The following is a 15,091-nucleotide window of genomic DNA, read 5'->3' as shown; positions in this document are numbered from 1 at the left end:
TACCTGGCGCTTACCTGGTGGCCCAACAGGACCGGCCCAGCTAGGCCCAGCCCACCTCCTCCTCACTCCTACCGTCTTCAACCTCCTGCCAGTGGGCAGGAGGGCGTGTGCCCACGGTGCGCCAGCACGCGCACGGCCACCGACGGCCACCTCCTGCTTGCCGCTTCGCCCTGGACTCTCCTGGCATCGCCACGCACCCCCCCGGGCCCCTCTCGCTCTCCCTCCCCCTCATCCTCTCCCCTGGACCCCTCTCTCTCGCCACCGAACACGCCCATCGCCGCCGTTCGCCGTTGCCGCGACCACCGCCACCCCCTCTCCTCTCCGACGCGCTCCCGAGCTCCGCCACGACGTCGTCGTCCTCTCCATCGAGTCACGCGGCGCCAGAAGCTCTGCTGCATCTCCAACGCCACCGTTTCCGACCTCGGGTGCCGGTGATCCCCGCCGTCGATTCGCCGGACCCCGTGCCTCCCCTGCCTCGCCAGCAGCACCAGAAGAACCGCGGTGAGCCGCTGCATCGTTTCCCCCATGCCTCGTTGCCTAATTCGCCCCCTAGCCGCTCCCTCCACCGGAGCCGAGACGCTCCGCCGCACGGGCTCGTCGCCGGTGAAGCTCCGGTGACCTTTTGGTCCCCACGCATGCGTCCGTTGCACTCGTTGCGTCCCGTAGAGTAAAACTAGCGCGACAACCGTCTTGTTTGCACAGCGCAGCGCCGGTCCCGCGAACCCCCGAGCTCCGGCCGCCGCCGGGGTCGATGCCGCGCTCAACTCCGGCCACCCCACGCCCTCTCGTGGGTCCCCCTAGATGCGCGGGAGCACGGGCTTCCTCCTGGTGCCCTCAGGGTGCCCAACCGCAGCCTGTAGTGCCATCCCGAGCTACTCCGGCGAGGTTCCGCCGTCGCCATGGTCGCCGGCGTCACTAGCCGACGTGGCCGCGTGATTAGCACTAATCACGGCCAGCTAACCTCCCCAGAGCCGCTGACGTATGGGCCCCATGCCCTTATTTAATCCTTATCATTTTCTGTTAAGTTTAACCTAACCACCATGGGCCCACACGTCAGCTTTGACCAAGCTGACGTGGGTGTTGACTTGGTCCCACCTGTCAGTGTCACTAACCAGCACTAGTCACTGACCAGTGGACCCCACTGGTCAGGTTTGACCCGGACCAGCCCCTGTTGACCCGCTGACGTCATGATGATGTCAGGCTGACGCAATAATGAATTACTGGAATTATTTTAATTCTAAATATTCAGGAAATTCCAGAAAATTGTATAAACTTCTAAAAATCATAGAAATTCAACCGTAACTCCAAATTAAATAATTTATATATGAAAAATTATCAGAAAAATTCAAGGAATCCATCTGTACCATTTTCATGCATGTTAGAACAACTTATAGCTGCTGTTTAGCACAATTCAATTAAATGGCATTTGAATAATCACATATGGAGTTTGAATTTGAATCTTGTATTCAAACCAACTTCATTTAATATGTTGCTAGTTGCATTAGCCCAAAACACATTCATTTTGCCATGTCATGATCATGCATCATATTGTGCATTGCATTGATTGTGTTTCCTTCTGTGTTGCCGGTATTTGTCCCCTCTCGATAGACGTGATACCGATGATGTAATCGTTGACACTGATGAAGACTCAATGCTATCTTCAGAAGTGCCAGGCAAGCAAAACCCCCTTGTTCATTCCGATACAATCCTACTCTCTCGCTCCTGCTCTCTTTTACTGCATTAGGACAACATCGATTCATCTGTTACTTGCTGCGGTAGCTGAACCCCTTTATCCTTTGCATGACCTGTCATTGCCACAGTAAATAGATAAAACCCACTAGCATGAGTAGGAGTTGTTTGAGCCCTGATGTGCCTACTCATTCATGCTTGTTTGTCATGCCTGCTACTGCTTAGAGTTGAGTCAGGTCTGATTCATCGAGGATGAATCAGAGGTGTGTGAACATGTCCTACTATGTGTGAGCTAAGTGTGTGAACACGATTTGGTAAAAGGTGTCGGTGAGAGGCCATGTAGGAGTACATGGTGGGTTGTCTCACTAAAGCCGTCCTTAGGAACTGAGTTCTGTGTTTGTGATCCATGATTCAGCTACTACCATGCATTGGGCCCTGAAATATGACCCCGCTCGACTTCTTATTCACCCTAGTCCTCTGTCCAGGAGTTGCAAGTAGTTTCTGGTGTTTGTAGTATGCTGGAGGCCGTGGACAGCACTGACCGTAGGGGTGGGCTGTGATGTGGTAGGCACGTGGCCGGGTAAACCGGGCACCCGTTTGGTGTCACGGAACCCTGTTCACATCGTTTGGGGCTGTGAGCGACACTCCGGCCGGATCTCCTCATGGATGGAACCCGAATAGGCGATAAACCTGGACTAGAGACTTAGGTGTTTAGGTAGGTCGTGATCTACACCCACGTCGGCTTTCGCTTGAAGTCTGCCGAGCACATGTCGTGTGCAGACGCTAAGTGGTGGAAACATGTATGAAGAAGTACACCCCTGCAGGGTTAACATCATCTATTCGAATAGCCGTGTCCGCGGAAAAGGACTTCTGGGTTGCTTATATCAGTTCATAGACAAGTGAAAGTGGATACCCTAAAATACGCAAGATAAGCGTGAGTGCTATGGATGGCGTTCTCGTAGGGAGACGGGAGCGGATCCATAGTGGTGTATTGATATGGTGAATATGTGGACTCGTGTGCGCCACCTCAAAAGAGTCGCTTGCAGTCGTAGTTTAGGATAGCCACCGAGTCAAAGCTGGCTTGCTGCAGTTAAACCCCACCATCCCCTTTGTTGATAATGATGCATATGTAGATAGTTCTAATGTAAGTCTTGCTGGGTACATTTGTACTCACGTTTGCCTATTTTATGTTTTTGCAGAGAGACTTCGGTCTCACTAGTAGTTCCGCGTGGACTTCGACGTTTAGCTTGATACCTCAGCTACGATCTTGTGCCCTCGGCAGGATCTGATCGATAGTCAGGCTTCTCAGCCTTTTTCATTTCTAGATGTCTGTACTCAGACATGATAGCTTCCGCTTGTGCTTTGACTTGTATGCTCTGAATGTTGGGTCGTGAGACCCCTGTTTGTAATATCTCGCTCCTCGGAGCCTATTGAATAAATTACTTGAGTCGTAGAGTCATGTTGTGATGCCATGTTGTATTTGCACATATCGAGCATATTGTGTGTATGTTATAGAAATGCTTGGTATGTGTGGGATCTGACCATCTAGTTGTTTATCTTTAGTAGCCTCTCTTACGGGGAAATGTCTCCTAGTGTTTCCACCGAGCCATGGTAGCTTGCTACTACTCCGGAACACTTAGGCTGGCCGGCATGTGTCCTTCCTCGTTCCTGTGTCTGTCCCTTCGGGGAAATGTCACGCGATGAATACCGGAGTCCTGTTAGCCCGCTACAGCCCGGTTCACCGGAGTCCTGCTAGCCCAGTGCTACAGCCTGGATTCACTCGCTGATGACCTACACGTTCGATGCTGGGTCATGGATGCCTGTCCCTGTAAGTCTGTGCCACTTTGGGTTTACGACTAGCCATGTCAGCCCGGGCTCCTTACCATATGGATGCTAGCGACATTGTCATATACGTGTGCCAAAAGGCGCAAACGGTCCCGGGCAAAGGTAAGGCGACACCCGTGGGAATACCGTGCGTGAGGCCGCAAAGTGATATGAGGTGTTACATGCTAGATCGATGTGGCATTGAGTCGGGGTCCTGACAGCGTTGGTATCAGAGCCAGGCTGCCTGTAGGATTACCAAGCCAAACTGGTCGAAGTTGAGTCTAGAAATTCTTTAGTTATATAAGGGAATTGATTGTGGGATGGAACGTAAGGCTCTTTTTACTCCTTATACCTTATGCCTTCTGATCTGAGTCATCTTATCTTTCCTGCGGGGATTAAGAACTAGGCTATCTTTTCTTTCTATCAGGATCACGTGTTACTAATCCGTAGACTTATAGATTGTTGGACTTAAGCCTCGTTTCAGTTCCTAGTACTTATGTATGTTAATTATTGATCTCGAGACCTTGATATTGTGCTTCTGAGTGGTCATGCCACCATTTTTGTGAATGTCTCAAATCTTTTCTGAGCATTTGCAGCCGTTATGCTGTCCGAGTCATTCCAGGTTTCTAAATAGTCTGATGCATTTGCAAAATCCTTTCCCTCTGGTTTCGATGTTCCTTTATGCCAGCTCAATCACACTAATTGTTGAGTTGAGGTATTCTATTGCCTTGACATTATGTTGGAGTTATTATTGTGACCCTAGGTGTCTTAGGGGATCATCTAGTAATTTAGCCATGATTTGTGTTCCCAGTGTGATGATTCTGGCCATCATTCTCGAAAGCATCCCGTGATGCTACTTAGTAATAGGTATTCTATCCCTGGGTTTTGAACCCGAGATTCACTCTACCTACTTCATGTTGATAGTAATTGCTAGTGCCTTTAGGATATTAGTAACCTTTGCGATAGTCCTTGAAGTCCGTGGTATCTTCTTCTTCCAAATACCATGAACTACTTATGGCAGATGTTTATTGGATCAAAAAAAATCACAATTAGAGTACTCTTGAGGAGTTCTCCATTCATAAATCGTGACTCTGCCAGTTCTACCTTTCTGCATGGGTTATCCGGAAGAAATATGTTGAACTTGGTTCGACATACTAATCTATGCATCCACAACTCAGAAAAATTATATGTTCCTTTGAGATGTTCTCTTTAGTTGCATTCTGACCCTCGTCTATCAATTGATAGTCAAGAGTATGCGTGCGTTCGTTTATCGATGCCTATTACTCTTGTGGTCCGTCAAGCCATTCTATCGCGGAATGACTAGGAGAAACAAACTCCAGTACCTCTTCCATATCTAGGATGGGTCAAAACAATTGTACTCCGCAGATCAAATGCCAATCCAGCTTTTGCTCTGTTCTACCTTGGAGTATTACCATCTTTTATATCGGGATTGTTATAGGAATTGCACACCATCCTATGAACTCTTGGTACAGTGATACTTTTGCCATCATTGTTCATTCCTCGGTTCCTGTGTTATTGTAACTAGAATGCCGACAAATGAATCATGGCGTGTGAAATCAATACTCCCAGCAACCTCGTTGCTTGGTAGTTAAAGGATAATAATTTCAATCTTAGCATGTTGGTTTTTAAATCATCCCTCTAAGACTGATCGTGCTACCTAGTCCTTATTTCGGTGCACCCTTCGATTGATGAGTTAGGATCTTGTCAAGTCCTCACTCATTTGATCATATCGTCTTGCCCTCAAAAGCGAGATTGTTCTCGAGCTTAGTAACATACCGGTGGTTCGTGATTTTCTGGATGTCTTCTCGGAAGTATTACCAGGTTGTCACCTGACTGTTATGTTGAGCTCGTGATCAAGTTGGTTTCTTGTGAACCACCCTTTCTCCAAGAATCTGTGATGGATATCCCGGAGCTAGTTGGTTAAGCTAGACAACAACTTGGAGAGTTGGAAGATAAAAGCTTGCCTGACTTAGTTCGTTCCAAAGGGATATTCTTGTGTAGTGTGTGTTGAAGAAAGATGATATCTTCATCGATTGGTCCTTGTGATCAGTTGCTGGACCTATTGTCTTATCAATCCTTTGATTTGAGTGTGGGCTATCGTCAAATCAAATCAGTACCAACGATGCTCGTAATGTTGTCTTATTCATGGTTGATCCCTCGAGCATACACCATTAAATCTTTGGTCTGACCAATGCTATCACCGTGTTCACTTAACTATGGAATTCCTTTTAAAAGGAAACCTAGATCAATTGTTGTTGAGCCCATTGGCAACATCCTTATCTCCTCCATGATGTTGTTGAACATTAAGCTAGTGTCGGAAACTTTTGAAAGCATTTGCTTCATGCTAGCTCATGAAGCATATGTTCGGATGTAAGAAGTGACTTCCTCTAGTTCGTGTGCATTTGATGCAGGGTGCCGCCGTGAACTCGAGAAAGTCAATGTTGCTTTCTTTGGAATCATTCCAAATCAGTCATGCACATGTGCGAAGAATGCTGTGGTTTGAAGGCTTGCAACCTTCAATCTATATGTATCCCTAGCACACCAAGCCACTGGTTGATTTGTTCAAGGAGAAGGAGTTCCTTCATAAGAGCTAATCTGGACTTATGTAAGGACTTCGATACCCTCGTTGATGGTTCCCCCTCCTGAACTCGGTAGTGTTTTATTATAAGACTACTTTGTGGTCCTGCTTGTCTTGGACAACGTGTTCACATGTTTGTAGCAGAACCAGCTCATGTTTTGGAGCTTGCTATCGTAGTTCATCTCCCGAGAATCCCGCAACGTCATCTCGTCGATTTGTGTTGCAAACTTCCGTTTTTCTTCCTAGACTCGATGAGTCTGGAATATCCTGACACCAACCAGATCTGAATCTCAGGCAGATATGATGGTTGGAATATTTCCCAAGAATTATAATATTGGTCGCGCGATAACCGGTAAAGTGGATGTCGTGGCCAACACACCCAGCCGGAAGACCTGTTATTATAATATCTTGATTGATGAAGTTGGACACCTCCCCATAAGGATTTCGTAGGGTTTACTTCCTAGTTGCCCCTATGGATTTTTGTGTTCCCGAAGTCCGACCTTTTACTTGATGTTCTAGTTATCAAACCATATCTATGAATGGGATACACTAGCACGTCAAGGAGAACATTAGAAGCGGAGTGCTAAATGTCTCTCGGTCGATCATCCAGATTTTATTTCCTTGGCCCTGCCAAGGGTGAAATCTGAGAAGGTGTTATCTTCCTTTGCATCTGCATCCTCCATCACCATTCATCATGGTAGTAAGTTGTGTTACCGGACCCTTGACACGGATGTTGGTAAAACCTTGATGATTATGGAATTGCTCAAGTTCTTGAGAGCACGCACAAGCGCTAGGTATTATCGCCGGCACTAACCGGGATTGCTCCTAGTCTCGTCGGTTATGCTATAACCACTCCAACAGTGAATTCACTCTTTATTGTTGGGTTCTTCCCCAGTTACCAGAATCATTCCCAGCATTTGCATTTTGTTCCTAGCTTGCACCGCCAATGTGCCATTCTACCATGGGTCTCTTCCATTTTCGGTGATAAGCAAAATCATCCATTGCGTTGTCTTCAACAAGGTAATCCACATCATCCAAGTCCGAGTATGCCGTTCTAGCGACCCCGCCAATCGATTGCTTGTGATTGCCTTAGGCTGGTATAAAGAGTTTCAATGATCTTTGAATCAAAGGTAATTCTTTTTGCCACTTAAGGGGATATATCTACGAGTCACCATCCCTAAGATGCCTCGTTGTGGTATCATGGCAATCCAACTCCTCGCTACCTTGACAACCGATCACCACATTCTTAAGTCTGGAATTGTTGTCTACCTAGTGAACCTCGTCATCTGCTCCACTCCATCCCTCTAGAGGTGTGCTTCGTCTCTCAGCTCAAGAGATGTTGCTATGCCTCATTCCGAGAGTTAATCCTGAGTTGTTCGACCTTCGAGAAGACCGATCCTTCCAGAGTTTTCCTTTCCTCTTCTTGTCATGATTAGCTGGAGTTCTCAGAGCAAGACTTCAAGGCAATGATGGTGATCGAATCAACGTTCCTATGAAGTGCAACCTGGATCGTGAAGATTGTACTAGTTTGCGTTCCCCCTTCACCTTACCCTACGCTTGAATCTCGGGACGAGATTTTTGTTTAGTGGGGGTGAGTTGTCACAGCCCTAGAATATTGTTTGTAAATAGTTGCATCTTCATCCAGGCATCATATTTAAATTTCTGAAACATGAGTTGAGGATTGTTGGAAGCCTCAAAAACTTAAATAAAAGAGGGGCAAAAACCCTAGAAATCTCATTCATTGCTCCAAAATGCTCTTCTTAAATGTTTGATAATTTTTGGTAAGGGTTCTGGTCCCAACCAAAATATTGAACATTTTTAAGGAATTATTTTTGGGACTTTGGATTTAATTCATTAGCTATTTGAATTTGAATTATATTCATATAATTAGAATATAATTTAAATACCCCTGAAATATTTTATAAGCTTTTGGAAAAGTCCATCTAGCATTATAAAATATTCAGAGGAGTTTTTGGCATTGTTTGAATTATTTTTAAAATTCAAAACAGTGGCAAAATAAATTAATAAAAATAAAACAGAACAGAAATATAAAACAAAGCATCTTACCTGGCGCTTACCTGGTGGCCCAACAGGACCGGCCCAGCTAGGCCCAGCCCACCTCCTCCTCACTCCTACTGTCTTCAACCTCCTGCCAGTGGGCAGGAGGGCGTGTGCCCACGGCGCGCCAGCACGCGCACGGCCACCGACGGCCACCTCCTGCTTGCCGCTTCGCCCTGGACTCTCCTGGCATCGCCACGCACCCCCCCGGGCCCCTCTCGCTCTCCCTCCCCCTCATCCTCTCCCCTGGACCCCTCTCTCTCGCCACCGAACACGCCCATCGCCGCCGTTCGCCGTTGCCGCGACCACCGCCACCCCCTCTCCTCTCCGACGCGCTCCCGAGCTCCGCCACGACGTCGTCGTCCTCTCCATCGAGTCACGCGGCGCCAGAAGCTCTGCTGCATCTCCAACGCCGCCGTTTCCGACCTCGGGTGCCGGTGATCCCCGCCGTCGATTCGCCGGACCCCGTGCCTCCCCTGCCTCGCCAGCAGCACCAGAAGAACCGCGGTGAGCCGCTGCATCGTTTCCCCCATGCCTCGTTGCCTAATTCGCCCCCTAGCCGCTCCCTCCACCGGAGCCGAGACGCTCCGCCGCACGGGCTCGTCGCCGGTGAAGCTCCGGTGACCTTTTGGTCCCACGCATGCGTCCGTTGCACTCGTTGCGTCCCGTAGAGTAAAACTAGCGCGACAACCGTCTTGTTTGCACACCGCAGCGCCGGTCCCGCGAACCCCCGAGCTCCGGCCGCCGCCGGGGTCGATGCCGCGCTCAACTCCGGCCACCCCACGCCCTCTCGTGGGTCCCCCTAGATGCGCGGGAGCACGGGCTTCCTCCTGGTGCCCTCAGGGTGCCCAACCGCAGCCTGTAGTGCCATCCCGAGCTACTCCGGCGAGGTTCCGCCGTCGCCATGGTCGCCGGCGTCACTAGCCGACGTGGCCGCGTGATTAGCACTAATCACGGCCAGCTAACCTCCCCAGAGCCGCTGACGTATGGGCCCCACGCCCTTATTTAATCCTTATCATTTTCTGTTAAGTTTAACCTAACCACCATGGGCCCACACGTCAGCTTTGACCAAGCTGACGTGGCTGTTGACTTGGTCCCACCTGTCAGTGTCACTAACCAGCACTAGTCACTGACCAGTGGACCCCACTGGTCAGGTTTGACCCGGACCAGCCCCTGTTGACCCGCTGACGTCATGATGATGTCAGGCTGACGCAATAATGAATTACTGGAATTATTTTAATTCTAAATATTCAGGAAATTCCAGAAAATTGTATAAACTTCTAAAAATCATAGAAATTCAACCGTAACTCCAAATTAAATAATTTATATATGAAAAATTATCAGAAAAATTCAAGGAATCCATCTGTACCATTTTCATGCATGTTAGAACAACTTATAGCTGCTGTTTAGCACAATTCAATTAAATGGCATTTGAATAATCACATATGGAGTTTGAATTTGAATCTTGTATTCAAACCAACTTCATTTAATATGTTGCTAGTTGCATTAGCCCAAAACACATTCATTTTGCCATGTCATGATCATGCATCATATTGTGCATTGCATTGATTGTGTTTCCTTCTGTGTTGCCGGTATTTGTCCCCTCTCGATAGACGTGATACCGATGATGTGATCGTTGACACTGATGAAGACTCAATGCTATCTTCAGAAGTGCCAGGCAAGCAAAACCCCCTTGTTCATTCCGATACAATCCTACTCTCTCGCTCCTGCTCTCTTTTACTGCATTAGGACAACATCGATTCATCTGTTACTTGCTGCGGTAGCTGAACCCCTTTATCCTTTGCATGACCTGTCATTGCTACAGTAAATAGATAAAACCCACTAGCATGAGTAGGAGTTGTTTGAGCCCTGATGTGCCTACTCATTCATGCTTGTTTGTCATGCCTGCTACTGCTTAGAGTTGAGTCAGGTCTGATTCATCGGGGATGAATCAGAGGTGTGTGAACATGTCCTACTATGTGTGAGCTAAGTGTGTGAACACGATTTGGTAAAGGTGTCGGTGAGAGGCCATGTAGGAGTACATGGTGGGTTGTCTCATTGAAGCCGTCCTTAGGAACTGAGTTCTGTGTTTGTGATCCATGATTCAGCTACTACCATGCATTGGGCCCTGAAATATGACCCTGCTCGACTTCTTATTCACCCTAGTCCTCTGTCCAGGAGTTGCAAGTAGTTTCTGGTGTTTGTAGTATGCTGGAGGCCGTGGACAGCGCTGACCGTAGGGGTGGGCTGTGATGCGGTAGGCACGTGGCCGGGTAAACCGGGCACCCGTTTGGTGTCACGGAACCCTGTTCACATCATTTGGGGCTGTGAGCGACACTCCGGCCGGATCTCCTCATGGATGGAACCCGAATAGGCGATAAACCTGGACTAGAGACTTGAGTGTTTAGGTAGGTCGTGGTCTACACCCACGTCGGCTTTCGCTTGAAGTCTGCCGAGCACATGTCGTGTGCAGACGCTAAGTGGTGGAAACTTGTATGAAGAAGTACACCCCTGCAGGGTTAACATCATCTATTCGAATAGCCGTGTCCGCGGAAAAGGACTTCTGGGTTGCATATATCAGTTCATAGACAAGTGAAAGTGGATACCCTAAAATACGCAAGATAAGCGTGAGTGCTATGGATGGCGTTCTCGTAGGGAGACGGGAGCGGATCCATAGTGGTGTATTGATATGGTGAATATGTGGACTCGTGTGCGCCACCTCAAAAGAGTCGCTTGCAGTCGTAGTTTAGGATAGCCACCGAGTCAAAGCTGGCTTGCTGCAGTTAAACCCCACCATCCCCTTTGTTGATAATGATGCATATGTAGATAGTTCTGATGTAAGTCTTGCTAGGTACATTTGTACTCACGTTTGCCTATTTTATGTTTTTGCAGAGAGACTTCGGGCTCACTAGTAGTTCCACGTGGACTTCGACGTTTAGCTTGATACCTCAGCTACGATCTTGTGCCCTCGGCAGGATCTGATCGATAGTCAGGCTTCTCAGCCTTTTTCATTTCTAGATGTCTGTACTCAGACATGATAGCTTCCGCTTGTGCTTTGACTTGTATGCTCTGAATGTTGGGTCATGAGACCCCTGTTTGTAATATCTCGCTCCTCGGAGCCTATTGAATAAATTACTTGAGTCGTAGAGTCATGTTGTGATGCCATGTTGTATTTGCACATATCGAGCATATTGTGTGTATGTTATTGAAATGCTTGGTATGTGTGGGATCTGACCATCTAGTTGTTTATCTTTAGTAGCCTCTCTTACGGGAAATGTCTCCTAGTGTTTCCACCGAGCCATGGTAGCTTGCTACTGCTCCGGAACACTTAGGCTGGCCGGCATGTGTCCTTCCTTGTTCCTGTGTCTGTCCCTTCGGGGAAATGTCACGCGATGAATACCGGAGTCCTGTTAGCCCGCTACAGCCCGGTTCACCGGAGTCCTGCTAGCCCAGTGCTACAGCCTGGATTCACTCACTGATGACCGACACGTTCGATGCTGGGTCATGGATGCCTGTCCCTGTAAGTCTGTGCCACTTTGGGTTTACGACTAGCCATGTCAGCCCGGGCTCCTTATCATATGGATGCTAGCGACACTGTCATATACGTGTGCCAAAAGGCGGAAACGGTCCCGGGCAAAGGTAAGGCGACACCCGTGGGAATACCGTGCGTGAGGCCGCAAAGTGATATGAGGTGTTACATGCTAGATCGATGTGGCATTGAGTCGGGGTCCTGACACGTATACTCCCATAATTTCAAAGGAAAATAAACATTAGCATATATTCAATAGAAATGTTCATATGATGTGAACAAGATGACATCTCTTTTCTAATCCCTCCTCATAAGAATTGAGATGCATGTCACCTCTAGATTCATTAGAAAAGTTCCTATGATGTGAACGAAATGACATCTATTTTCCAATCCCTACTCATAGGAATCTAGATACATGTCATCTCTTTCCCTACAACTTCCATGTATACATATTCTATTCCTAAATAGCTAGTACAACCGACTAGTAGCTTTTTTCCTAGACATGCAACTATGGCATAAGAACACGTCATGCATGCAAGTCATAAATCACATTGTTTTTGTACTCTATGCATGCAAGCACCACATCATCAATTCGTGCATGTTTGATAGAGGCAAAGGTGTCCCGTCTTTCGTTGAGATGGTGGCTATTGTTTTAGAGGAAGTCAACTTTGACGATCCGACTACGGACGTGCGAGGACGTCGCGCCTTAGCAATCGCTAACCCAACTACAAGGGGTTATTGACCATGCCAGAGCACGATCAACCTGACCACGAGGGCCTGTTTCCTGCGAGCAAACGAAGAACAAGCAAGAAACTGAGATTGCAATATGGATATTGCGAATATAAGATGAAACCTTTATTGATCAAGGTGGGATTCTGTGACGTCTTGGTCTGGTCGCTGGACACAAATGAAGTACGCGAAGTTGCAGCTATGGCGAACTTTTAATCTAAACAAAACCCAAAGTCTAAATGACGCCCTAAGGGCTATATATATGGAGGAAGAGGGGGTGATTTCGTGGCCCTTGGAGGAGGGGTCCGAAACCAACCCTAAATCTTGTTTCCCCACACATACGGACTCTAAAAACAGCCTATACTTAAGTATTTCGAAAATACATGGGCCTGGCCCAGTAATAAGGTGAGGCAGCACCTAAAATAGCCTCTGGACGAAATTTATGAAGTGGCATCTTGTATATTTCGTCCAAGGCTTCATGCACTCCTTATGGTGGCTTCAAAGTCCTGAAATCATTTCTTGTAACTCCGTTCTTGATCCCCTTGCGCATGCCATCATCTCCATGCTTGAACTTGCTCCAAGGTTCATCTTTCTTGTCCAAGCTAAGCCATTCATTTGTAAGCAAAACAAATGTATCCAATTTAGGCAGCATCATATTCTCATGAACATTAGAATCGTTACCAAGAAACGTAAGTACCTGACAATTCAATTGGCGTGTGTGAGCTCTAGTAATTGGTCCAGTATGTATAGCAGCAGGGGCTATGGGTGTAACAATGGTATTGATGTCCTCATCAATGTTACTCCTAAGTTATTTCTTGCATTAGATTTTGTATTGACAATGTATGTGTTGGTCACGTGCACACATATGAGTTCACAATCACATTTTTGTTACAAATATCATTCTTTTAACTGCAATTCATTTTTTCTCTTTGTACTCCCTCCGTCTAGGTGTGTAAGTCATCTTCCGAAAACCAAATAATCCCAAAACACTTAGGCACAGTACATTAACTCCCTCCTCGTTTCTTGTTTCATGACATATCAACCAATAAGGGATGTGGGCCGTGCATGCTTTCAATGGCTTGAGACTTTAAAACATGACATGCGGTGGTTAATGCATTGCATGGAATGCTATTAACTAGCAAAAAAACCTAAGATGACTTATGCACCTAGACAGAGGGAGTATTACATTTTCATTTTAAGCATACATTCTCTTCCCATTAGTTATAGATGTTTATGGAGGAAATTTTATGCACTATTTTGAGTAAAGTAGCAAATTTCATGCCGCCGCGGGTATATAAAAATGCAGGGTCCATGCATCATTGCCTTTTAGTCGAACCTATGTCCACAATTTTGTGTACGTATATCTCCATTGGTTCTTGAACCCAAAATGCTACCTCATTCCTGTAAAACCAAGCGGCCCACACATATTAAGGCATCGACTCGAACTCAATCCCTCCCCCGTTTACTACGACGTGGCCCATACGCCATAGTACTCCTACAAACCCTACCGCCGCACACATCATAGGTTTTCTTCAAGAGGACAAGGGAAGAGTAGATTTGTAGTGGAGGCGCTTTAAAAAAAGGATTTGTAGTGGAGGCCCCTACCCTAGGGTGCCCTAGGTAGCTGCCGCACGCATCATTGGTTTTCTCTTTTCTTTATGCTCTTGCGCCCTAGAGTGAAATGATGGTTTCTTCGTCCATCCATCTTAATGCGGGATAGGTGGGGCTTTGTGATTTGACCCCTCATCGCTCATTTACTACTACTACGGTGCTACGACCGGGGTGCCCCAAGTCCAACCACTGCTCCGAGCTGTAATTTGGCGCATCGCACGTGGAACAACACGGTGAATGAGCCACATGTCGGATAAAGGAGCCCAGGGCGGCGTCACTACCAGAGCCTTTGGCAGGCGAATATCACCTTTTGTCAAGATAGCTTGTACTAGCTGTCCCCTTTCAAATTGGCCGTTGTTGGCTCCCTTCCCGCTCAATATTTGGGGAGAGGACAAGGGCCTCTATAGATAGGACTAGCCACCACCATAGGCGGAGGAGAATCCAAGATCATCCTCAGCCACACAAGTGCACCAAGCACAAGAACACCTCAACCTAAGGAGGTTGTTCATCCCTTTGTACTATTCATCCTCAGCCCAAGAGGCAATCCACCACCACCACACTGGAGTAGGGTATTACACCACAACGGTGGCCCGAAACAGTATAAATCTCGTGTTCTTTGTGTTGTGAGTTCGTTGAGTTAGTTCATGAGATCTAGGCTAAGTTAGGACGCGGATCAATAGGGGGGAGATTTTCGGGCGCACTCCAGTGTTCGAACCTTAAGGGTTTTGCCGAAACCCGTGATCCGACATTTGGCGCGCCAGGTAGGGGTGCGCCGGAGTCTTCCTTCCGACGGCTCGCGCTCCACCATCTTCACGCCCACTCCCCATGTCGGACGCCCCTCCAGCTGGATCTACCGGTGCCCAGGGCGGTGCTCGGGGGCTCCGAGCCCTCGCCCCCGCCATGCGGCGGGTGCAGTGGCCACCCAAGTTCAAGCCGTAGATGCCACCACACTACGATGGTGCGGTGGACCCGTCGGCTTTCCTGCTGGCATATGAGGAGGCCGTCCTGGAAGCCGGGGGCGACGACAAGGTCATGGCCAACTGGCTCCCAAT

Source organism: Triticum aestivum, chromosome 7A (assembly GCF_018294505.1).
Source record: "Triticum aestivum cultivar Chinese Spring chromosome 7A, IWGSC CS RefSeq v2.1, whole genome shotgun sequence".
Lineage (NCBI taxonomy): Eukaryota > Viridiplantae > Streptophyta > Magnoliopsida > Poales > Poaceae > Triticum > Triticum aestivum.
This window is presented reverse-complemented; position numbering follows the sequence as displayed.